The following is a 26,008-nucleotide window of genomic DNA, read 5'->3' as shown; positions in this document are numbered from 1 at the left end:
GGTCCTGTCCATCGGGAGGGGTGTGGCGTACCGCAAAACGGGACTCCACGGGATACTGTTCATCTCCACCGTCGAGCTCCTCCAGCCTCCACGGGCTACCATCGATCTCCTCCAGCCTCCACGGGCTCCTGTTCATCCAGCCTCCACCGCGCGCTACTCCACCGGCTACTGTTCAACCACCCCTCCACGGGCACCCCTCCACTGTCTACTATTCATCTAGCCCTCCACACCACGGGGTCCTGTTCAACCACCCCTCCATGGGCACCCCTCCATCGTCTACTGTTCATCTAGCCCTCCACACCACGGGGTCCTGTTCATCCACCCCTCCACGGGCACCCCTCCATCGTCTACTGTTCATCCAGCCCTCCACACCATGGGGTCCTGTTCATCCAGAGGCAACACCACCGCTCACTGGTCATCCAAACCTACCCACCCCCCCCCTGCAACGCTCACTGTTCATCCCAGTGGCAGCATCGATCGGCTTTAGTTAGCAGCAGTAGCGAAGGAATCGCTTGATCGAGTTCAGTTAACAGCCATCGATCGATCGCTTGGGTTCAGTAATGCGTAGCCTGGAGTGCAATTGCTCGGGTTCAGTTAGAACCCAACGCCTCGCTCGGGTTCAGTTAGAGCCAATGCCTCGCACACACGCGCGTACGTGTACGAGAGAAACATGCATCGCTCGACCCCCGACCTCCCACCGTAACCGGGAACTCCCCAAAATTTTCCTCGCCCTCGCTTCTACCATGTTTTTTTCCGTCATGGACGGCCCAAAGAATGTCATGCAGCTGCGTCTTCGGCCCGCCCAGGACGAAAAGCCCATTTTCTGTCATGATTTTTTGTCATAGAAGTAGGAGCCCACCACATCTATGATGATACCGGGTTTTGTCACAATTATCGTCATAGAAGTGTCATATGTATGACAGAAAAAAAATTCGTTCGGCCCAAAATGTCACGGATGTGTCTTTTTTTGTAGTGATGGTCTCAGGTCCAGAGGATGCAGTTGGCCATGCTACACCACTCCACGGACGTGTCGCGGCGCCCCGTGCATCCTCGACGAGCCAGGTGTTGGGGTGTGTTTGGATTGTGGCCAAAGTGCACCTTACCAAATTTTTTGTCATGACCCAAAGATTGGTCTTTGTTTGGATGGTTGCCATTTTTTGGCATGCCAATGAACTCTAGCCAACTCTAGTTCATTTTTCTTGCCAATGTCGGCCAAATTATGGGCAACCAATACCTCAACCAAAATTTTGGTCATGACCCAAAGATTGGTCTTTGTTTGGATGGTTGCCATTTCTTTGGCATGCCAATGAACTCTAGCCAGCTCTAGTTCATTTTTCTTGCCAATGTCGGCCAAATCATGGGCAACCAATACCTCAACCAAAATTTTGGCTACCCAATGCTTTGATGGGGCAACTGTAACACCCACGATGCGGCTATATCTCCCACATGTCGAAGCACCACTTAGAGGCATAACCGCATTGTGGTTTTGTCGCAAGAAGGGTCATCTTCACACAATCCCATGTAATGAACAAGAATGGGATAAAGAGTTGGCTTACAATCGCCACTTCACACAAGTACTTAAGTAAATCATACATCATTCAGAGTACACCCGTAGTCCGACTACGGACGAAGCCAAAAGAAAAGAAGATAACCCAACTGCTAGATCCCCGATCGTCCCAACTGGGCTCCACTACTGATCAACATGAAACAAAACATAGCAACGACCAAGACCTTCATTGAGCTCCCATCTGAGCTCGGTTGCATCACCTGCACTGGTATCAGCGGCACCTGCAACTGTTGGTAGTATCTGGTGAGTCACGAGGACTCAGCAATCTCAAAACCCGCGAGATCAAGACTATTTAAGCTTATGGGTAGGAAGTGGTAAAGTGGTGAGGTTGCAGCAGCGACTAAGCATATATGGTGGCTAATATGCGCAAATAAGAGCGAGAAGAGAAGCAAAGGAACGGTCGTGAAGCTAGCAATGATCAAGAGGTGATCCTGAACTCCTACTTATGTCAAACATAACCCAAAACCGTGTTCACTTCCCGGACTCCACCGAAAAGAGACCATCACGGATACACACATGGTTGATGCGTTTTAATTCGAATCTGGTGTCAAGTTATCTACAACCGGATATTAACAAATTCCCATCTGCCGCATAACCGCGGGCACGGCTTTCGAAAGTTTATACCATGCAGGGGTGTCCCAACTTAGCCCATCACAAGCTCTCACGGTCAATGAAGGATATTCCTTCTCCCAGGAAGACCCGATCAAACTCGGAATCCCGGTTTACAAGACATTTCGACAATGGTAAAACAAGACCAGCAAGACCACCCGACTATGCCGACAAATCCCGATAGGAGCTGCACATATCTCGTTCTCAGGGCACACCGGATAAGCTAAGCGTACAGGTACCGACGTAATCCAAGTTGCCAAGGAATGGTCCCGCACGGTGCTCTAGTTTGGACCAACACTCAGAGGCGCACTGGCTCGGGGGGTAAAATAAAGATGACCCTTGAGTCTGCAGAACCCAAGGGAAAAAGGCTTAGGTGGCAAATGTTAAAACCAATGTTGGGCCTTGCTGGAGGAGTTTTATTCAAAGCGAACTATCAAGGGGGTCCCATAAATCACCCAACCGCGTAAGGAACGCAAAATCAAGGAACATAACACCGGTATGACGGAAACTAGGGCGGCAAGAGTGGAACAAAACACCAGGCATAAGGCCGAGTCTTCCACCCTTTACCAAGTATATAGATGCATTAATTAAATAAGAGATATTGTGATATCCCAACATAATCCTGTCCATCATGAAGCAATCTTCAACTTCACCTGCAACTAACAACGCTATAAGAGGGGCTGAGCCAAAGCGGTAACATAGCCAAACAACGGTTTGCTAGGAAGGGTGAAAAGGCTAGAGGCTGACATGGCAATATGGGAGGCATGGTAAACAAGTGATAGGTAACGCAGCATAGCGATAGAACGAAGCAACTAGTAAGCAAAGATAGAAGTGATATAGAGGGTAATGGTCATCTTGCCTGAGATCCCGCAAGGAAGAAGAACGAGTCCATGAAGAAGACAAACGAACGTAGTCGAACGAATCCTCACAACTCCGGAACGAAACCGAAGCTAACGAGAGAAGCAAACCGGAAAGAAGCAAACAACATGGTAAACAAACATCACATAAACATGGCATGATGCACAATCAAGTATGATGCATGTCCGATTTAAAGAGGCATGGCATGGCAAAGTGCAACAAACAATACTACAAGTTAAGTGGAGCTCAATATGCAACGAGTTGCATATTGACAAAACACCACATCAATTATTTAGTTCTCTCTCGGTTATGTACCCAACAATATTAAATGTTATTAAACATGGCAAGAGGTGAAGCATAAGTAAACTAACTATTTAGGCAAGTTTAAATGAGGCCGGAATAACAAACAACAATTCCGGTAAATCCCCACATGTCAATTAGCAATTTTAAAGCAAACAACAATTTGAAGCATTTAAAAGTTGTTATCATGATGCGGATGACATATGCAAGTTCTATGCAATTTTATGAAAGTGTTGACATGAGCATGTTATGAAGCATTTGGCCGCCATGGCGGAACGAAAAGGGTTCCACGACAATGAATTCGAAAATGATGCCACAGCAACAAATCGGTTCCGATAGCTCACGGAGATACCGGTGCAAAAGGTAGTGTGACGGGAGTGTGTCATGCAAGGATGGTGGGGTGATCCCGATTATCGGGTGTCCCACATGTCGGTGGCATGGAAACAAGGAACTCGCAAGCGATAACTCGGACACGGTGCAAACACGAGCATCTCATACAACCAAGCATGCATTCATTCACGGGCGGTCGTCATCTCAGGATTATACCTTTGAAGCGTGCATTTCGGAGCGGTTCGGGTTCGTCGAAGGAAGTAGTCATTCACGGGTCGTAGTGGAAGTAGTTGTACTCGTGTCGTAGTGGGAAGTAGTCGTTCACGGCGACGGTAGAGGTACTCGCGATCTTGGCAACGGTAGTCGTACATGTCCAGAGAGGAACTTGTCGTATCCATGTAGTCGAACTTGGCATATCCGAAGGGGTACTTGCCAGATCCACAACACTGTGACCGTTCGTGGCAGGGAACTTGATGTTCACGGGTCTCCCAAAGATGTCGTGGTACTTGGCACTTGCGGTGTGTTGCTTGGAGAACCAGGGGTACTTGGCAGGTTCCACACGGAGATGCATCGATGGTTCTTGTAGGTAGCAACGGGTACAGGAGGCCGGGGCTGTGTCTTGGAGTCTTGGCGACGAGGTCCACGCAAAAGCCGAGGAGGAGCGACGGGGATGCAGGCTAGGCTGGAGGCGGCGAAGACATGTCTGTCGATGTGTGGCTGCTCGAAGGCGAGCAGCAGCTTGATGCAGGGGACTCAGCGACTCACGTGATGCAGGGGAACTAGGCGCGCGGCTTCGGTCGCTTGTGTCCCTTGCAGACGAGGACGAGGCAGGGGGGTCGGCTTGGCACCGGCGCCAGCAACAGGCAGGGGCTTGGCGCAGCGGACGTGGCTCCGGCGGAGCTGCTCGCTAGCGGCGGCCGAAAATAGAGGCAGGGCCTCGGAGCAGGCACGCGAGGACAGACGATGCAAGGCAGCGGCAGCCAGCGCGGAAGTGGAGAGGCGGGGCCGAGGCAGAGCAGAGGCATGTGGTCGCGATGGCGGAGGTGCTGGCGTGGGGAGCTCCTCTCCCTGGCGGTGCGAGCAGGAACGAGAGGAAGAGATGGGGATTGGGTGCTGGGTTCTGGTGGCGTGAGGGGAGAAGATCGGGAGAGATGGGGATCGGGCAGGGGAGAGGCTAGGGTTAGAAGGGCACGGTTGGGCCAAGGCCATGGCCCTAGGGATTTGGTGGGCCGACTTGGCTGCTGGGCTGCAAGGCTGTTGGGCTTCTTCTCTCCCTCTCTACTCTTTTCATTAACAGAGAACTGGAAGAAAGGAAAAGAGAGAAGAGAAGGTTAGAGGAAGAATTTGGGCATGCAGTTAATTTTCCCAGACTCGCAAAATGCGCTTGGTCCAAGAAAAATGGCATGGACATGATTGCAGGAATTAAATTCAAACTCATTTGAAATTCAAATGGGTTTGAACTAGGACTAGGTTTTTGAAGTGTCCAAAAATGTTGAGATTTTTGGTGGAGCCTCGATAAATGGAGAAAGAACTATGGAGAAAGTTTGGAGAATGAACTTGAAGCAAAAGGCATGAGAATTAAATTGCAAGTGGGTTGCGGTTAATTCCAAACCAATGGAATATTTATAATAGCTCCATAAATACTAGGAGGATATGTTACAAAGAGATATCACCATGTGAATTCCCTCAATTTAAATAGATCAAAGATCTATGCAATTTATTTAGTAGAGTTATAAAAAATTAATGATATGATGGCATGATGACATGATGCAATGCAAGAGATGGCATGATGAATGCACAAACAAAACAAATCACACGACAAAACTCGGAATAGCTGGAAGTCTTATGGAGCGTCGGTCTCAGGGCGTTACAGCAACCTTGGGCACAAACCAAACGCCACCCTTGGCACACTGAAACCGACCGTGTCTAGCAACGATATGAGTGTGTCGCTCACCACGGTTGCCGTGTCTAGAGGCGGTGCTGGAGTTGCGCCCCATTGTTGGCCCCAACGACCCACATGAACGGTTGTCGGTGACGAGGAGGTCGTGGGCCAGCTCCTCCATTGGACTAGTCTGCGCTACATCATCCCGACGGGTGTGCCCCACATGTCGGTTTCCCTATTTTCCCGGCAATATTCGAGCGTTAGTGCTCCGCGTTGCGCATTAGGCCTTTCACTATGTAGGCCAAGCGAGACAACTTGTTGTTTATTTGAGCCGTTCAAGTATAATCATGTGGCGTTTGCTTATTTCTCATTCCTCTCCAACCCTCTTTTCCATCGATCATGTCGCCCTCCAGTCGAGTCCATCCTCCAGCATGCCTCATTTGAACATTCCACCGAGTATCATTCGCATGTACCCACCCTAATCCTCTTTCAATAGATCTTCGGACCCCGAGATGAAATCAAGAGGGAACGAGTGGGGGCACGTGATACCTAAGGCGGATTCAAAATTTTGAACCGGTGATCATAGCATCCGCAAATCATATATAAAGGGTATTTGTCAGGACCCTGATCCTAAGTCACACCGATCTAGCATGTAACACATCATATCACTTTGCGGCCTCACGCACGGTATTCCACGGGTGCCACCTTACCTGGCCTGGGACCGTTTGCGCCTTTTGACTCACATATATGATAGTGCCGCTAGCATCCATATGACAAAGAACCCGGGCTGACATGGCTAGTCGTGAACCCAAAGTGGCACTAACTTACAGGGACAGGCATACATGACCCAACAACGAACGTGTCGGTCATCAGCGAGTGAATCCGGGCTGTAGCAACTGGGCTAGCAGGACTCTGGTAAACCGGGCTATAGCGGGCTAACAGGACTTCGGTATTCATCGCGTGACATTTCCCCGAAGGGACAGACACAGGAACGAAGAAGGACACATGCCGGCCAGCCTAAGTGTTTCGGAGCAGTAGCAAGCTACAATGGCTCAGTGGAAACACTAGGATACATTTCCCAGTAAGAGAGTCTACTAAGGATAAACAACTAGATAGTCAGATCCCACACATACCAAGCATTTCAATAACATACACACAATATGCTCGATATGTGCAAATACAACATGGCATCACAACATGACTCTACAACTCAAGTATTTATTCAATAGGCTCCGAGGAGCGAGATATTACAAACATGGGTCTCATGACCCAACATTCAGAGCATACAAGTCAAAGCACAAGCGGAAGCTTAACATGTCTGAGTACAGACATCTATAAATGAAAAAGGCTGAGAAGCCTGACTATCTACAAGATCCTGCCGAGGGCACAATATCGTAGCTGAGGTAACAAGCTAACGTCGAAGTCCAAGCGGAACTACTAGTGAGACTGAAGTCTCTCTGCAAAAAACATAAAATAGGCAAACGTGAGTACAAATGTACCCAGCAAGACTTACATCAGAACTAACTACATATGCATCATTATCAACAAAGGGGATGGTGGAGTTTAACTGCAGCAAGCCAGCTTTGACACAGTGGCTATCCTGAACTACGACTGCAAGCGACTCTTGAGGTGGCGCACACGAGTACACATATTCACCATATCAATACACCACTATGGATCCGCTCCCATCTCCCTACGAGAACGCCATCCATAGCACTCACGCTTATCTTGCGCATTTTAAAGTATCCACTTTCACTTGTCTATGAACTGTTATAGGCAACCCAGAAGTCCTTTACCGCGGACACGGCTATTCGAATAGATCATTTATAACCCTGCAGGGGTGTACTTCTTCATGCATGTTTCCACCACTTAGCGTCTGCACACGACATGTGCTCGGCAGACTTCAAGCGAAAGCCGACGTGGGTGTAGACCACGACCTACCTAAACACTCAAGTCTCTAGTCCATGTTTATCGCCTATTCAGGTTCCATCCGCGAGGATATCCGGCAGGAGTTTCGCTCACAGCCCCAAACAATGTGTACAGGGTTCCGTGACACCAAACGGGCGCCCGGTTTACCCGGCCACGTCCCTACCGCATCACAGCCCCACCCCTCCGGTCAGCACTGCGCACGGCCTCCAGCATACTACAAACACCAGAAACTACTTGCAACTCCTGGACAGACGACAAGGGTGAATAAGAAGTCGAGCGGGGTCATATTTCAGGGCCCAATGCATGGTAGTAGCTGAATCATGGATCACAAACACAGAACTCAGTTCCTGAGGACTGCTTCAATGAGACAACCCACCATGTACTCCTACATGGCCTCTCACTGATACCTTTACCAAATCGTGTTCACCACTTAGCTCACACACAGTAGGACATGTTCACACACCTCTGATTCATCCCCGATGAATCAGACCTGACTCAACTCTAAGCAATAGCAGGCATGACAAGCAAACATAAATGAGTAGGCACAACAGGGCTCAAACAACTCCTACTCATGCTAGTGGGTTTCATCTATTTACTGTGGCAATGACAGGTCATGCAGAGGATAAAGGGGTTCAACTACCGCAGCAAGTAACAAATGAATCGTTGTTGTCCTAATGCAGTAAAAGAGAGTAGGGCGAGAGAGTAGGATTGTATCGGAATGAACAAGGGGGTTTTGCTTGCCTGGCACTTCTGAAGATAATATAGTTCTTCATCAGTGTCATCGAACTCATCGTCGGAACCACGTCTATCGAGAGGGGACAAACACCGGCAACTGAGAAAGAGCACAATCAATGCAATGCCACAATATGATGCATGATCATGACATGGCAATATGCTGTGATTTGAGCTAATGCAACTAGCAGCAGATTAAATGGAGTTGGTTTGAATCCAAGATTCAAATTCAAACTCCATATGTGTGAGTTTAAATGCCATTTAATTGATTTGACCTGGACAGCAGGTATAAGTTGTTCTAACATGCATGAAACCAGTGCAGATGGATAGATTGGATTTTTCTGATCATTTTTCATATATAATTTATTTGATTTGGAGCTATGGTTGATTTTATATGAATTTTAGAAGTTTGCAACAATTTCTGGAATTTCCTGGATAAAAATAAATCCAGAAATTAGTTATTGCGTCAGCAGTGCGTCAAGGTGACGTCAGCAAGTCAAAGGCGCCAACCCAAGTCAAACCTGACGGCTGGGACCCACGGGTCAGTGTAACAGGGCTGGTTTGGGTGGATGACATGTGGGACCAGTCAACGGCCGCGTCAGCAAAGTCAATGCTGACGTGTGGGTCCCAGTGGGTTATGAACTAATCTAAACAGAAAATTAAATTAAACTAATCAGGCACAGGGCCCACATGGCAGTGGCACTAGGGTTGGTTTAGCTGGGTCATTAGTGGCTAACTAAACCGGGATTAGGACGACGGCTCGTCGCCGGCGAGGACAGTGGCGGCGGAGCGCGTCGGGTTTCGCCCACAGGCGATCATTTGGACGGCGGATTGGTGCTACGCGTAGCTGGGGTTCGCGCGCATCTAGTGGTGGTTGCGGCAGCAGCTGGGATGGCCGGAGATGACGGCGGCGAGCATTTCTGCAGCGGCCGGAGTTCGGGCACCTGCAGGTTTGGCGTTGTAGTGCACGGGAGGGGGAGCTGGTGTGTGTGTTAGGCTCCTGGCGAGGTGTGGAGCACGTTGCCGTGCTCGGGAGTGAGCTATGATGGCTCTGGCCTCGTCTGCGTTATCACCGGCGGCGAGCAGCTCACGGCCCCGGTGAAAAGGGCGGCTAGAGGGCGCGGACGAGCATGGGAAGAGAGGGGAAAGAGGCAGAGGCTCACGGCGAATCCGGTAGAGGCAATGGCGAGGCCGGGGAGGGACTGGAGCTCGCGAATCCCCGAAGAGTTCGCCGGTGGCTAGAGGTTGAAGATGATGTCGTGGACGGTGCTGCAGGGCTTCCGACGGGGCGCGGCTCGGTGGAGAGGAAGGGGGCGTCACGGCGGAGCTCGGGGGTGCGTCGGAGGGGCTTAGAGATGGCTGTGGCCATGGGGAAGCTCGTCGGCCGCGACGGCTGGGTTCGGGTGAGATGGGGAACGACGAGGGAGAGAGCAGGGGGGAGAATGAGGTGTCCACGGGGTCGGAGCGGCGACGTGGAGATCACCCAGGTATCCAGGGGCGCGGGCGGCAAGCAGGTGGCGCCGTGGCGAGCTCGCGCTCGTCGGCGTCACCTCTGTGCCTGCCTAGCGAGGACGAAGCAGCTGGCTGGCATGGGCCAGCACAGTGCTGGGCCTGCCAGGTGGGCTGCGGCCAGGTAAGTGGGCCAGGTAAAATCCCTCTCTCTCTTTTATTTATTGTTTCTATTTTCTATTATTTCTGTATCTGTTGGGCTTTATTAAAAATATCTAGGCACTTCCAAAAATCATGAAACTAAGCATGGCTACTATTTAGAATATATCCAACAGTAAACATTTTAGTTTATGATTATTTGAGCATTTAAAATATTTTATAGTATTTAAATGCCCAAATCAAATACAATATGATTTAATTCAAAAATCCAGAAATGACCTAGAAATATGTTCATCATTTTTGGCAGAGGTTTTTACCTTTATCAGAAATGATGAACATTTCCAAAGGGCATTTTGGGTTCATTGAAAATATTTCATTTTGATCCTAGTTGGATTCTTTCTGATGCTAGGGTTTGATCAATCCCCATTTCAACTTTAACTGAAACTTAAACATGATGCACACATGAAGGGCTAGCCTACTGCATACCAGAACTAGGGATGTGACAGCTCACCCCTACTAAACAAGAATCTCGTCCCGAGATTCAAGTGTAGGGTAAGATGAAGGGGGATCGCAAACATAATCTTCACGATCCAGGTGGCACTTCAAAGAATGTTGATTCGATCACCATCACTGTCTTGAAGTCTTGCTCTGAGAACTCCAACTAACATGACTAGAAGAGGAAAGGAAAAACTCTAAAAGAATCGTTCTTCTCGAAGATCAAACAACTTAGGATCAGCTCACGGGGTGAGTCATGGCAACATCTCTCGAGCTGAGACACGAAGCACACATCTAGAGGAATGGAGTGGAACAGATGATGGAGGTTCACTAGGTAGACAACAATTTCACACTTAAGAGGTTGGTGAACGGTTGTCAACGTGGCGAGGAGTTAGGTTACCATGATACCATAACGAGACATCTTGGAGGAGGGTGATTCGTAGAATTATTACCTTAAGTGGCAAAAGAATTACCTTTGATTTAGAAATCATTGGAACTCCTTATACCAGCCTAAGGCAATTCTCGAGCGATTGTTTAGAGGGGTTCAGTAGAATGGCATAACTGGATTAGAATGGATGATGTGGATTACCTTGTTGAAAACAACACAAGGGATGATTTTAGTAACTGGGGAGAAGCTCAACAGTAGAGAGTGAGTCCACTGTTTGAAAAGTTATAGCATAATCGAGGAAACTGAGTGCAATCTAGTTAGTGCCGATGATAACACCTAGCGCTTGTGCGTGCTCTCAAGAACTTGAGCATTTCCATATTCATCAAGGTTTTACCGATATCCGTGTCAAGGATCCTGGCAACACAACATACTACCATGATGAGTAGTAATGGACGATGCAGATGCAAAGGAGGATAACACTTTCTCAGATTTCACCTTACCGAGGCCAAGGAAAACAAAATCTGGATGATCGACCGAGAGACATTTAGCAATCCGCTTCTAATGTTCTCCTTGATGTGCTACTGTAACCCATTCATAGATATGGTTTGATATCTAGAACATCAAGTAAAAGGTCGGACTTCGGGAACACCAAAAATCATAAGGCACAACTAGGGGGTAAATCCTATGAAGTCCTTATGGTGTGTGGCCAACTTCTTCAAGCAAGATACTACAATAATAGGTCTTTCGGCTGGGTGTGCTGGCCACGACATCCACGTTACCGGGTTATAGAGAGACCAATATTATAATTCTTGGGACACGTTCCAACCATCATATCTGCCTGAGATTCAGATCTGGCTGGTGTCAGGATATTCCAGACTCATTGCGTCTAGAAGAAAAATGAAAGTTTGCAACACAAATCAACGAGACGGCGTTGCGAGAATCTCGGGGAATGAACTACGGTAGCAAACTCCAAAACATGAGCCGTTTCTGCTACATACATGTGAACATGATGTCGCAGACAAGCATGACCACGTAGTAGTCTTATAATAAAACACTACCGAGTTCAGAGGGGGAACCATCATCGAGGATATTGAAGTCCTTGCATAAGTCTTGCTCTTAAGAAGGAATTTCTTCTCCTTGAACAAATCAATCAGTGGCTTGGTGTGCTACGGAATACATATAGAATGAAGATGATCAGTCTATTAGACCACAGAATACTTCACACGTTTGCATGACTGATTTGGAATGATTCCAAGGAAGTAAAACTTGCTTTCTCGGATTCACGCCGGCGACTTGCATCAAATGCACATGAATTAGAGGAAGTCACTTCTTACATCCGAGCATATGCTTCATGAGCGGGTCATGAAGATAATGCTTTTAAAAGTTTCCAATACTAACTGCATGTTCAACACGAATCATGGAGAAGATAAAAATGTTGCTGATGGGTTCAACAACAATTCATCCAGGTTTCCATGTAAGTGGAATTTCATAATTATGTGAACAAGCGATAACATTAGTCAGACCCAAGAGATATAATGGTGTATACTCGAGGGATCAACCACGAGTAAGACAACATTAAGAATACCGTTGGTTCTGATTTGATTTGACAATAGCCCATACTCAAATCAGAGATTGAATAAGAAAATAGGTCCAACAGTTTACCACGAGGATTAAAAATGAAGATATCATCTTTCTTCAACACACACACAAGATATCCCTTAAGATGAACTAAATCGGACAAGCTTCCATCTTCCAACTCTCCAAGTTGTTGTTTAGCTTGACCAAACAGCTTAGGGGTAAGCAACACAGATTCTTGGAGAAAGGGTGGTTTATATGAAACCAACTTGATCACGACCTCAACATAACAGTCAGGTGACGACCTGGTGATACTTTCGAGAAGATAATCAGTAAATCACGAACCACCGATATGTTACTAAGATCGGGAATAATCTTGCTTTTCAGGGCAAGACGATATGATCAACTAAGCAAGGATTGGCACTATCCTAACTCACTGATCGGAGAGTGCACCGGAAATAAGGACTAGGGGGCACGATCAACCTTAGGGTGATGATTCAATAACCAACACGTTAAGAATGAGGTTATTGTCCATTTAACTACTAAGCAACAGAGTTGCTAGGGGTATAGATTTCACACATCACGATTCAATTGTCGGTGTTCCGGTTACAATAACACGGAACGAGGAATGAATAATGATGGCGATAGGTATCACTGTATCAAGAGTTCATAGGATGGTGTACAATTTCCATGATATTCTTAATATAAAGATGGTAATACTTCAGGGCAGAACAGAACAAAAGCTGGATTAGCATTTTGATCCGCGGAACACAACGACTTTGACCCAATCCTGGATATGGATGAGGTACTGGAGTTTGTTTCTCCTAGTCATTCCGGAATAGAATGGCTTGACGGACCACAAGAGTAATAGGCATCGATGAACAAATGCACACATACTCTTGACTATCAATTGATAGACGAGGGTCAGAAGACAACTAAGAGGGACAACTCAAAGGAACATACGATTTTCTGAGTTCTGGATGCATAGGTTAGTATGTTGAATCAAGTTCAACAAGTTTCTTCCGGATAACCCATGCAGAAAAGTAGAACTGGTAGAGTCGCAATATAGAATGGAGAACTCATCGAGAGCACTCATGTTGTGATCTTTTGATCCAACAAACATCTGCCGTAAGTGGTTCATAGTATTTGGAAGAAGGAAATACCACGGACCTCGAGGACTAATGCAAAGGTTACTAATTTCCTAAAGGAACTAGCAACACTATAAACATGAAGTAAGTGGGGTGAATCTTGGGTTCAAAACCCAAGGAGTGGAATACCTACTAACTAAAGGGCATCACAGGATGCTTTCAAGAATGATGGCCAGAATCATCACACGGAGAACACAAAACATGGCTAGTTTACTAGGTGACTCCCTAAAACACCTAGGTTCAAAATAATAGCTCCAACAATTATGTCGAGGTACTGGAGTACCTCAACTCACCGATTAGTGTGGTTAATCTGGCCCAAAGGGACATCAAAATGAGAGGAAGGGATTTTGCAAATGCTTCAGACTGTTTAGAAACCTAGGATGACTCGGACAACATAACGGCTGTAAATGCTCAAAAAGATTTGAGACATCCAGCGAAAATAGTGGCATAACCACTTAACATCACAATGTCAAGGTTCCTAGACCAACTATCAGCATACAGAAGTAGTAGAAACTGAACAAAGGCTTAAATCCATCAATCCTATAAGTCTATGGATTAGTAACACGTGATCCTGATAGAAGAAGATAAAGCCTAGTTCCTTAACCCCACAGGAAAGACAAGATGACTCAGATCAGAAGGGCATGAGGTATAAGGAGTAAAAAGAGCCTTACGTTCCATCCCACAATCAATTCCCCTACATATAACTAAAGCATTTCTAGACTCAACTTCGACCAGTTTGGCTTGGTAATCCTACAAGCAGTCAAGCTCTGATACCAAAGCTGTCAGGACCCCGATCCTAAGTCACACCGATCTAGCATGTAACACATCATATCACTTTGCGGCCTCACGCACGGTATTCCACGGGTGCCACCTTACCTGGCCCGGGACCGTTTGCGCCTTTTGACTCACGTATATGATAGTGCCGCTAGCATCCATATGACAAAGAACCCGGGCTGACATGGCTAGTCGTGAACCCAAAGTGGCACTAACTTACAGGGACAGGCATACATGACCCAACAACGAATGTGTCGGTCATCAGCGAGTGAATCCGGGCTGTAGCAACTGGGCTAGCAGGACTCCGGTAAACCGGGCTGTAGCGGGCTAACAGGACTCCAGTATTCATCGCGTGACATTTCCCCGAAGGGACAGACACAGGAATGAAGAAGGACACATGCCGGCCAGCCTAAGTGTTCCGGAGCAGTAGCAAGCTACCATGGCTCAGTGGAAACACTAGGAGACATTTCCCGGTAAGAGAGGCTACTAAGGATAAACAACTAGATAGTCAGATCCCACACATACCAAGCATTTCAATAACATACACACAATATGCTCGATATGTGCAAATACAACATGGCATCACAACATGACTCTACAACTCAAGTATTTATTCAATAGGCTCCGAGGAGCGAGATATTACAAACATGGGTCTCATGACCCAACATTCAGAGCATACAAGTCAAAGCACAAGCGGAAGCTTAACATGTCTGAGTATAGACATCTATAAATGAAAAAGGCTGAGAATCCTGACTATCTACAAGATCCTGCCGAGGGCACAAGATCGTAGCTGAGGTAACAAGCTAAACGTCGAAGTACAAGCGGAACTACTAGTGAGACTGAAGTCTCTCTGCAAAAAACATAAAATAGGCAAACGTGAGTACAAATGTACCCAACAAGACTTACATCAGAACTAACTACATATGCATCATTATCAGCAAAGGGGATGGTGGAGTTTAACTGTAGCAAGCCAGCTTTGACATGGTGGCTATCCTGAACTACGACTGCAAACGACTCTTGAGGTGGCGCACACGAGTCCACATATTCACCATATCAATACACCACTATGGATCCGCTCCCGTCTCCCTACGAGAACGCCATCCATAGCACTCACGCTTATCTTGCGCATTTTAAAGTATCCACTTTCACTTGTCTATGAACTGTTATAGGCAACCCAGAAGTCCTTTACCGCGGACACGGCTATTCGAATAGATCATTTATAACCCTGCAGGGGTGTACTTCTTCATGCATGTTTCCACCACTTAGCGTCTGCACACGACATGTGCTCGGCAGACTTCAAGCGAAAGCCGACGTGGGTGTAGACCATGACCTACCTAAACACTCAAGTCTCTAGTCCAGGTTTATCGCCTATTCGGGTTCCATCCACGAGGAGATCCGGCCGGAGTTTCGCTCACAGCCCCAAACGATGTGTACAGGGTTCCGTCACACCAAACGGGCGCCCGGTTTACCCGGCCACGTCCCTACCGCATCACAGCCCACCCCTCCGGTCAGCGCTGTGCACAGCATCCAGCATACTACAAACACCAGAAACTACTTGCAACTCCTGGACAGAGGACAAGGGTGAATAAGAAGTCGAGCGGGGTCATATTTCAGGGCCCAATGCATGGTAGTAGCTGAATCATGGATCACAAACACAGAACTCAGTTCCTGAGGACAGCTTCAATGAGACAACCCACCATGTACTCCTACATGGCCTCTCACTGATACCTTTACCAAATCGTGTTCACCACTTAGCTCACACACAGTAGGACATGTTCACACACCTCTGATTCATCCCCGATGAATCAGACCTGACTCAACTCTAAGCAATAGCAGGCATGACAAACAAACATGAATGAGTAGGCACAACAGGGCTCAAAGAACTCCTACTCATGCTAGTGGGTTTCATCTATTTACTGTGGCAATGACAGGTCATGCAGAGGATAAAGGGGTTCAACTACCGCAGCAAGTAACAAATGAATCGTTGTTGTCCTAATGTAGTAAAAGAGAGCAGGGCGAGAGAGTAGGATTGTATCGGAATGAACAAGGGGGTTTTGCTTGCCTAGCACTTCTGAAGATAATATAGTTCTTCATCGGTGTCATCGAACTCATCGTCGGAACCACGTCTATCAAGAGGGGACAAACACCGGCAACTGAGAAAGAGCACAATCAATGCAATGCCACAATATGATGCATGATCATGACATGGCAATATGCTGTGATTTGAGCTAATGAAACTAGCAGCAGATTAAATGGAGTTGGTTTGAATCCAAGATTCAAATTCAAACTCCATATGTGTGAGTTTAAATTGCCATTTAATTGATTTGACCTGATCAGCAGATATAAGTTATTCTAACATGCATGAAACCAGTGCAGATGGATAGATTGGATTTTTCTGATCATTTTTCATATATAATTTATTTGATTTGGAGCTACGGTTGATTTTATATGAATTTTAGAAGTTTGCAACAATTTCTGGAATTTCCTGAATAAAAATAAATCTAGAAATTAGTTATTGCGTCAGCAGTGCGTCAGGGTGACGTCAGCAAGTCAAAGGCGCCAGCCCAGGTCAAACCTGACGGCTGGGACCCACGGGTCAGTGTAACAGGGCTGGTTTGGGTGGATGACCTGTGGGACCAGTCAACGGCCGCGTCAGCAAAGTCAATGCTGACGTGTGGGTCCCAGTGGGTTATGAACTAATCTAAACAGAAAATTAAATTAAACTAATCAGGCACAGGGCCCACATGGCAGTGGCACTAGGGTTGGTTTAGCTGGGTCATTAGTGGCTAACTAAACCGGGATTAGGACGATGGCTCGTCGCCGGCGAGGACAGTGGCGGCGGAGCGCGTCGGGTTTCTCCCATAGGCGATCATTTGGATGGCGGATTGGTGCTACGTGTAGCTGGGGTTCGCGCACATCTAGTGGTGGTGGCGGCAGCAGCTGGGATGGACGGAGATGACGGCGGCGAGCATTTTGAAGGCGGCCGGAGTTCGGGCACCTGCGGGTTTGGCGTTGTAGTGCACGGGAGGGGGAGCTGGTGTGTGTGTTAGGCTCCTGGCGAGGTGTGGAGCACGTTGCCGTGCTCGGGAGTGAGCTATGGTGGCTCTGGCCTCGTCTGCGTCATCACTGGCGGCGAGGAGCTCACGGCCCCGGTGAAAAGGGCGGCTAGAGGGCGCGGACGAGCATGGGGAGAGAGGGGAAAGAGGCAGAGGCTCACGGCGAATCCGGTAGAGGCAACGGCGAGGCCGGGGAGGGACTAGAGCTCGCGAATCCCCAAAGAGTTCGCCGGCGGCCAGAGGTTAAAGACGATGCCGTGGACGGTGCTGCAGGGCTTCCGACGGGGCGCGGCTCGGTGGAGAGGAAGGGGGCGTCACGGCGGAGCTCGGGGGTGCGTCGGAGGGGTTCAGAGATGGTTGTGGCCGTGGGGGAGCTCGTCGGCCGCGACGGCTGGGTTCGGGTGAGATGGGGAACGACGAGGGAGAGAGCAGGGGGGGACAATGAGGTGTCCACGGGGTCGGAGCGGCGACGTGGAGATCACCCAGGTGTCCAGGGGCGCGGGCGGCAAGCAGGTGGCACCGTGGCGAGCTCGCGCTCGTCGGCGTCACCTCTGTGCCTGCCTGGCGAGGACGAAGCAGCTGGCTGGCATGGGCCAGCACAGTGCTGGGCCTGCCAGGTGGGCTGCGGCCAGGTAAGTGGCCCAGGTAAAATCCCTCTCTCTCTTTTATTTATTGTTACCGTTTTCTATTATTTCTGTATCTGTTGGGCTTTATTAAAAATATCTAGGCACTTCCAAAAATCATGAAACTAAGCATGGCTACTGTTTAGAATATATCCAACAGTAAACATTTTAGTTTATGATTATTTGAGCATTTAAAATATTTTATAGTATTTAAATGCCCAAATCAAATACAATATGATTTAATTCAAAAATCCAGAAATGACCTAGAAATATGTTCATCATTTTTGGCAGAGGTTTTTACCTTTATCAGAAAGGATGAACATTTCCAAAGGGCATTTTGGGTTCATTGAAAATATTTCATTTTGATCCTAGTTGGATTCTTTCTGATGCTAGGGTTTGATCAATCCCCATTTCAACTTTAATTGAAACTTAAACATGATGCACACATGAAGGGCTATCCTACTGCATACCAGAACTAGGGATGTGACAGTATTCAATGTTCGTTTCGTTTTTGAACGTAAAATATACTCCCTCGTATCCTTTCTAGTTTACATATAAGTTTTATGTGTAGTCAAAGTATCTACACTTTGATCAAAAAGGTATCAACATTTAACAACGCCCAATCAATATTGTCAGATTCGTACGTACACCTAGATTTGTACTCGAGATGGTTTCCAATTTGACTATTGACAAGATTAATAGTACATGAGATGTATAATATGAAAATTATATCATTGGAAACTTCTTCCACATACGAATTTGACCATATGCTTTCTGTAAGTTGCATGTCATATATTATTACTCTAACATTTGGTCAAAGTTAGCCTCAAAAAATGCATTAGACCATGTATGCTTTCTGTAAGTTGCATGCCATATATTATTACTCTAACATTTGTGTAAATTGCATGTCCTATATTATTACTCTAACATTTGGTCAAAGTAGTATAGTGGAAGTGGATCCTCTGACGTAGGTATCCCTGCCTTACCATCCCTTTCAGTCACTTACTGGCGGACCCCATGCTTGCTAGGCCCCGCATGTCAGTTACTCAATGGGTTCGGCCACGTCAGGGGATCCTCATCCGTAGTATACTCCCTCTGTATTTATTTACTCCGCATAAAACGGAGGGAGTGGTGGTATAATAAATGATGCGGGCGGGGGAGGGGGAGGGACGTTGGTTTGCTCTCAACTGTGGTCCCACAAGACGAAGCGCGTTCCATTCGGTGAGCGACATGGAGGGTCCAGCGTGCCAGGCTGCAACGCGAACGCGAAAAGAGCGATGTACAGTCAAAACCGATTGACCGGTCATCACCGGAACCACTATTCACACCAGAACCTTCGCTGCTCGGCCTACGCGAGCCACTGCCCTAGAACCACACCAAATCTCCAGCCCATTCCCCCACCTTTCGATCCCCTAGCCCGCATCAAGTGTCCCCTAGTTCACCGGAAAGCCATGGTGCGCCGCAAGATCACTTACTACAAGATGCTGACGCCGGAGCACCGCGCAGAAATTGCGGCGGCGGTCGGCCCACAGACTTCTGTTCCCAAGCTCGCTTTGCGGCGGGCCAATCCCCGAGTTCTCTGGAGCCAAGCTACAAGGAGGAGGAGGTCAATCCAATGTTCATTGTGGAGGTCGCGGTGCAGAAGGCCCCCGATGGGTATGAGACGACGGACGTCGACTTCGTGCCGGCGTCCGAGTCCCCCATGGTGCAGGCAGACCAGCGGTTCAACATGGCGATACTAAAGAAGGACCGGGAGGCAGAGGCTCAACTCGACGCGGAGCGCGCGCATGCCGCTGCCATCGAGGCTCTCCTGCAGGTGGAACCGGATGTCGTCGATGTGAACCGGGCGGCGGAGGCTCAACTTGAGGCAGAGTGCGCGGATGCCGCAGCCATCGAGGCCCTCCTGCAGGCGGAACCAGACATCTTGGACTTGAACCGGGCGGCAGAGGCTCGACTTGACGCAGAGCGCGCGGATGCCGCTCTCATCGACGCCCTCGTGCAGGCAGAACCGGACATCCTGGACTTGAACCGGGCGGTGGAGGCTCGACTTGACGCGGAGCGCGCGGATGCCGCTCTCATCGTCGCCCTCCTGCAGGCGGAACCGGACGTCCTGGACTTGAACCGGGCGGCGGAGGCTCGACTTGACGTGGAGCGCACGGATGCCGTTGCCATCAAGGCCCTCTTGCAGGCGGAACTGGACATCCTTGACTTGAACCGGGCTATGCTCTCGTCCATGCAAAGCGCCCGCACGCTCCGCTTGAACGAGTAGCTGGAGGCCGAGGACAACCACAGTGTGGAGACACACGTCAGCAGCGATCGCTGGTTCACGCCGGCATCCAAAGATGACGAGGCCCTCTCTTTCCGCGAGCAGCGATAGTTTTTCTTTATGTTGTTGTTTTTATGGATCTTTTGCTATGTAAAAACATATATTTTTTATGCAAGTTGCCTGACTTGGGTCAGTCTACCATTTCAGGCGGTTGGATGAATATCCTACGTCTCCTAACCCTTTTTTCCTTCTTCCTCACCTCTTCTTCTTCCCCAACAGACCACGGCACGGGCCGTACGGATACTCCCCAACATGCGATTGGATAAACATACTCTATGAACAAAAATTATGTGTCAGCGATAGGATGGCTGAGTTTGGTTTGTTCACATGTGACAGCACGTGTCAGTGAGGGTGCGTTCCCTTGGTTGGGTTTGCGGCGTGCATGAGCGACTGTGTGAGGGTGCGGTGCGACCGCGGCGTGCAGGAGCGACCGTGTGAGGGTGCGGTGCGACCGCGACAGCCGTGCTCAAGTGTACCTCCTTCTCATTTTGAAAACTTTAGGCAAGCTTGGCAAAAATGTGTGGCGAAGTTTGGCAATGCAAGGCCTAGACCCAAACAGGATAAGTACGTACGTACTAGGAGTACTAGTGTTAAAAAAGAAAGGCGGGGTTTTCCTTCGTGGGATTTAATCGACACAAATCCTCATTTCACGTGTCAATTAATGCGTATTTTTTCTCCAAAGACCAAAGAGCTAACCATCTCACTCCTCATCTCTTGATTAATGCAGCACCATGCAAACCAACCTTCTCACTTCCGCACGCATGCAGGGGATATTAATGTCCTTGGTTGCTAACCCCATCAATTATGCCTCGATTAGTGTTAGTGGCCCTTTGCAAATTGTATTTTTGATATACTGGACTTGTGTACAAAAAAATGGAGGTAGTAACTATATTTGACTTCCTTCCCCATTGCGGTGACGTCGACGATATCTTTTTTTTTGGTTTGGCGAAGTGCGTTCGACGGAGAACACCATTGAGGGAGACCACGGTAAGTCGTTCGCAAGTGTCGCCTGCAAGCCGAGACAACCGCCTTATTTGCATCCAGGAAGTCCTTTACTAGTACTACTAGGAGTACTAGTGCGGTGAGATGGTTTCTCGAAGAAGACGATGGAGAAGTGGAGTCAGCGAAGAGTGAAATGATGGTTGCTTCGTCCTTGCTTTTGTGATTTGACGCCTCACTGCTTTGTGATTGTGATAGAAGGGACAAGGGAGTAGACTTTGTGCTCTATACTATACTGCATGCGTCGAAGCATGGGAGAAAGAGGAGATACGTTGCATTTTTCTATTCCTTCAATCAATCAATCAAGGAGCTTCGGTTCCATCTTTTTGGCTTTGGCAACACCATCCACAATGGTTCCCATGATGCCAAAAGCTATTTTCACATTTGGCTACACATTGTGGATGCCCTTAACCGTACCACTTGGTTTTGCTCCTGTGTGCTATCTATACAAATCTCAATTATATTGATCTAAAAAATTATAGAATCAAGATTAGTAAAAAGGAGGTGATTTTGCCGCGCGGATGGCGGGGGAGGTTTCTTATTTGAGCAATGCTACATCCACGTAATGGTTTATGTAAAGTTACAAACTGATGTGATGTGGGACTATTTGATTGGATTAAAGGAGAGGATTAGGCCCACCCCACCTGAAAATCAGTGGGGGGCATATATAGATTAGATGGAAAGTATACGTAGGAGCTATGTAGCCCTTTGTAAGTCTAGGATTAGGCTTCTTATTTTTGGAGGACGTTGTCCTGGTGATTTGCTAACATGCAGTCCCACGTGTTAGTGCTTTACCAAGCCGATTCGCGTCCCACATGAGGCAGAACAACGGCAGAAGCAACACGTGGTTAAGTTGAAGAAGATGAGGGAGAAGCAGATTCAGCAACGGGTGAAATGATGGTTGCTTCGTCCCTCCAACTTCTTTTTTAGCATTATTACTTCGTCCCTCCAACTTAACTGCGGGAAAGGTGCAACTTTGTGATTCGACGCCTCATTGCTCATTACTACGCCGGCGCCATGACTGGGGTGCTTCACCCCGGCTGCTCTGCACTGTATTCCGGTATGGCACGTGGACCTGGTAGCTTGATGTCCCACATGTCGGCGAAAGGGACTAGAAGATTTATGAAAGCGAGCACTCCACTCTTATGACAGAGGAGTAGATGACACGACGGCCCAGTGAACTATCACTTGTACTGTATAGTACTATAGTTTTGCTGTTTCGCACGATCCGTTGATACAAACCCAATTAAACAGGAAAGGGTGGATTTTTGCCGCGCGGTAGATGATATTGGCCATACATTTCAAAGGCAATTTTAATGTATGCAAACTGAATAATTATAAGTAACAATATGATATCTAGTAAAACTAAAAACACATATGATTTATTGTGTTAGAGTGTAGTAGTAGTGCTGTATTGCATAGTTGTTAGATGTAACATGCGAGAACGTGTAGAGATGTAGTTTTGGAGGGCCTATAGAGAGAAAAGCGTAATACGGTCATCGAACTTCAGAATAAGCTGATTACGGTCACTATATACATTTTGTGGTGATTATACGGTCACTTGCTCACAGTTCAGCATCGGATTGCACTCTGTTGACCGGCCAAATAGTCTGCGTGGCGCCATGTTGACTAGTTAAATTGACCATGTTCCTTGTGGGTCCCACTTGTTAGTTCGCATAGGAAAAGGTCAGATAAACACAAATTTACGCAGGCGCAACAAGGCTCCAACCCGTGCGCGGGAATCACCTGGTTGTGTATGTGTTTGTAAGGGCCTGATGTGTGCGCATGCACGTGTAGGTTGAGCACTTGAGCGTGAGAGTATGTGTTGGTCGTGTGGTGTACTGGTGTGTGCATGCATGCGTGCGTGTGTGCGTGTTAGTGTTGCGTGTGTGCGTGGCTCTGTGTGTACGTGTGAGTGTTGCGTGCGTGCGTGGGTGCATGTATTTATGTGAGTGTTGCGTGGATGCAGTTCGTGTGCATGCGTGCATGTGTGTATAATCACCACACCAGCTCCTGTGTGTTAAAACAGACGGCTCAGCATACCAATACAAGGCCACCTTGTCCGATGTGCCCGCGGTCATGACTTCGAACCACCGTCCAAATATTTTTTTGTCGTTTGTTTTCATTCTTACTAGCAAGATGCTCGTGCGTTGCACGTAACATCAAGATGCATTTGTATGACTTGTTTATCTTGTGAGAGAAATGGATGAACGAGGGAAGGCCTTATTTGCAAATGTGGAGAGGTGTGTGGGTACCTTTTTGCAAAATTGCCATAGTTTCTTTCCTATCCGTCAGATATAAATCGGATGATCTATATTGCAGGATGGCAGGCACACCATCATCACCAACTCTGTTTTTTATAAGAGTGTGTTTTATGTATTTTATAAGAGTGTAGATGTAGAGTAGATACAAGTCGACAGGTGGGCACGATGGTAGTGAGATAATGTGATGCAACACTAGAGGTGCCACGTGGAGCGTTTAACTAGTCAACTAGTCATGTCATGAGCAAATACAGAGTTGTACGGTGAGCCCGTGACTGTATAATAACCACCAAGCATAAATGATGACCATAATGAGTGGATTTTGAATTCCAATGTACGTATCGTTCTTTCGCTTCAAATCTAATGATCGTCATTGGATATATCGCGAGAGAAAGATGAAACATGCGTGAATTTTCTGGGGGCTTACTTTTAGAGGACCTGGAGATAGTTTTGTGTGCATACGTGAAAGGGGCGTACAGGGGGGGTATGCGATGGAGAGAGAGATGCTCTTCGTTTCTCTTTATTATGACTAACTTTGTATATACTATAAAAATATACAAATTCATAGTGCGGAATAAATATCATTGTGGGCACCATGCAATGCAAATTAGCGTTCGTACTCCTCCATATAACTTTGTAATGTTGTATATATGTAGAAACTCTAAAATAATATTTTGGCCACACTTTATTCAAAAGGAATGTTGTATGTGAAATAAACATGAAGAGAGGGCTTTTTAGATCAATGGGGTACGTGATGTAACATGTGTGAATGTGTAGTTGATGCATTTGGCGGGGCCTAGAGAGGTATGTGTGTGTATTATGTATTCGAGAGAGGCATGGATAGAGGGGCCGACCGGAGGGGCGTGGGAGAGATAGCACGAGAAATGAGAGTGGTCTAGAGAGAGAGAGACGAATATGACGTCATGACAAGAGGTTCCATTCCCTTGAGTGTGTATACGCAAGGGGGGAGGGAATAGAGGCACCAGGAGAAATTTTCTGTGTGTGTGGTGTTTGTGTTGGTATGTGTGGGTGTGAGAAGATAATGAGACATGGGGGTAGAGGGTGTGTCACCGCGTGAGGTCCGGTGGGTCGAGGTGAGGCCCTTCGTTCGGTTCCGTCCTGCACCACATTGGTCGGCCCGTGACGCATTTAGGAATACCCAAGGATGACTAGTCGTACAAGACAAAGATAGCAGAATTGTGAAGGACTCTGTGTCCACTGACAAAGCCGGCTAGGATTTGTAACCCTAGGTTCTCGAACTAAGTTAACCCCTTTATCTCTGATATTACTATTCATCCAACCTAACTTTAAGGGGCATCCTACAGAATGCTCTGCTAGAATCATACTCGTCGATTAGGAAGAGAGGTGTGAGACAATGCGTGAGAGATAGGCGTAAAGATAATGTGCGTACATGAGACGCGTAGGCAGGTCCATGTATATAGAAAGGGTCGATGAGGATTGTGCGTGTGTATGTTTGCGAGAGGAAAAGTGCTTGTGATAAAGGTTAGTGAAAACAGTTGTAAATGGTTACGAGAGGGAGGGAGGGTTATATCTAGAGCATGTGTGTGAGAAAGACACCTCGGGAGAGAGTGTGTGAGCATGTGTGAGAGACCACCGATGGAGAGTGAAACTACACGTAAAAGACTGCTCTACACATTGATTAAAGATATAAATTATATCCAAATATTAGGATGGGATCATGATATTTGCAATTCATGTAAAGAGCGCTCATTGATCCATCAGACATCTAGATTCTATCGAATTTGAGCATGTCTATGTTATTATTCGACACAATTGATCCACATAGTTAGTATTTTGAACTCCAGACAATGCATCACTTTAGCAATCGAATATGAACGTGAGTATAGTTCATGTTGTGTGTGTAAAGCACATTATACATACGAAAGTTACACAATGGACATTATAAATAGCTACCTATGAACTAGCATACATTTGAATTCAACTTAAGGTGGTTTTAAAAAATCGAATTCAACATGAAGTCCATTCAATTATTTGAATTTGCTATCATGGCATTTGTAAACCATACCTAAATTATGGGGCCACCAATCTTTGCTCTGATTTTGTACATAATAGCATATGTAGTCGTGTACAAAATAGATTCAAATTTAGCTCCTCCATTCCAAAATAATCATAGTTACAGGATTTTCAAGTGTAAACATTTCAAAAAGAAGCGGATAATTTAATGACGTTTTCGAACATACAAGGTCAAATATAACGTTGTCTATTTAGGTCAATCCTCATAGTTCAAGAGTACTCTAAACGTGAATGCTTGTGTTTCAAAATTTCGAACGAAGCGCCAAAAGAGCCTCTACTCGCCTGAAAGCGCATGAGACCAATGTTTGGTAGTACAAGTAAATTACTTTTCTAATAACTCTGACCCGTGAAACCTACCGGCCCGACGTCCAAAGGTCTAAACCGGGGTAGGTTTGTAGCTTCATATAGACGCCACGCAACCGCCTCCAAAAAACATTCATACACAATGGCCGCCTAAGCACCCATGCGCGCGGCCGAAATCGCTGCCGCCCAC

This window comes from Triticum aestivum, chromosome 2B (genome assembly GCF_018294505.1).
Source record: "Triticum aestivum cultivar Chinese Spring chromosome 2B, IWGSC CS RefSeq v2.1, whole genome shotgun sequence".
In the NCBI taxonomy this organism is placed as follows: domain Eukaryota; kingdom Viridiplantae; phylum Streptophyta; class Magnoliopsida; order Poales; family Poaceae; genus Triticum; species Triticum aestivum.
This window is presented reverse-complemented; position numbering follows the sequence as displayed.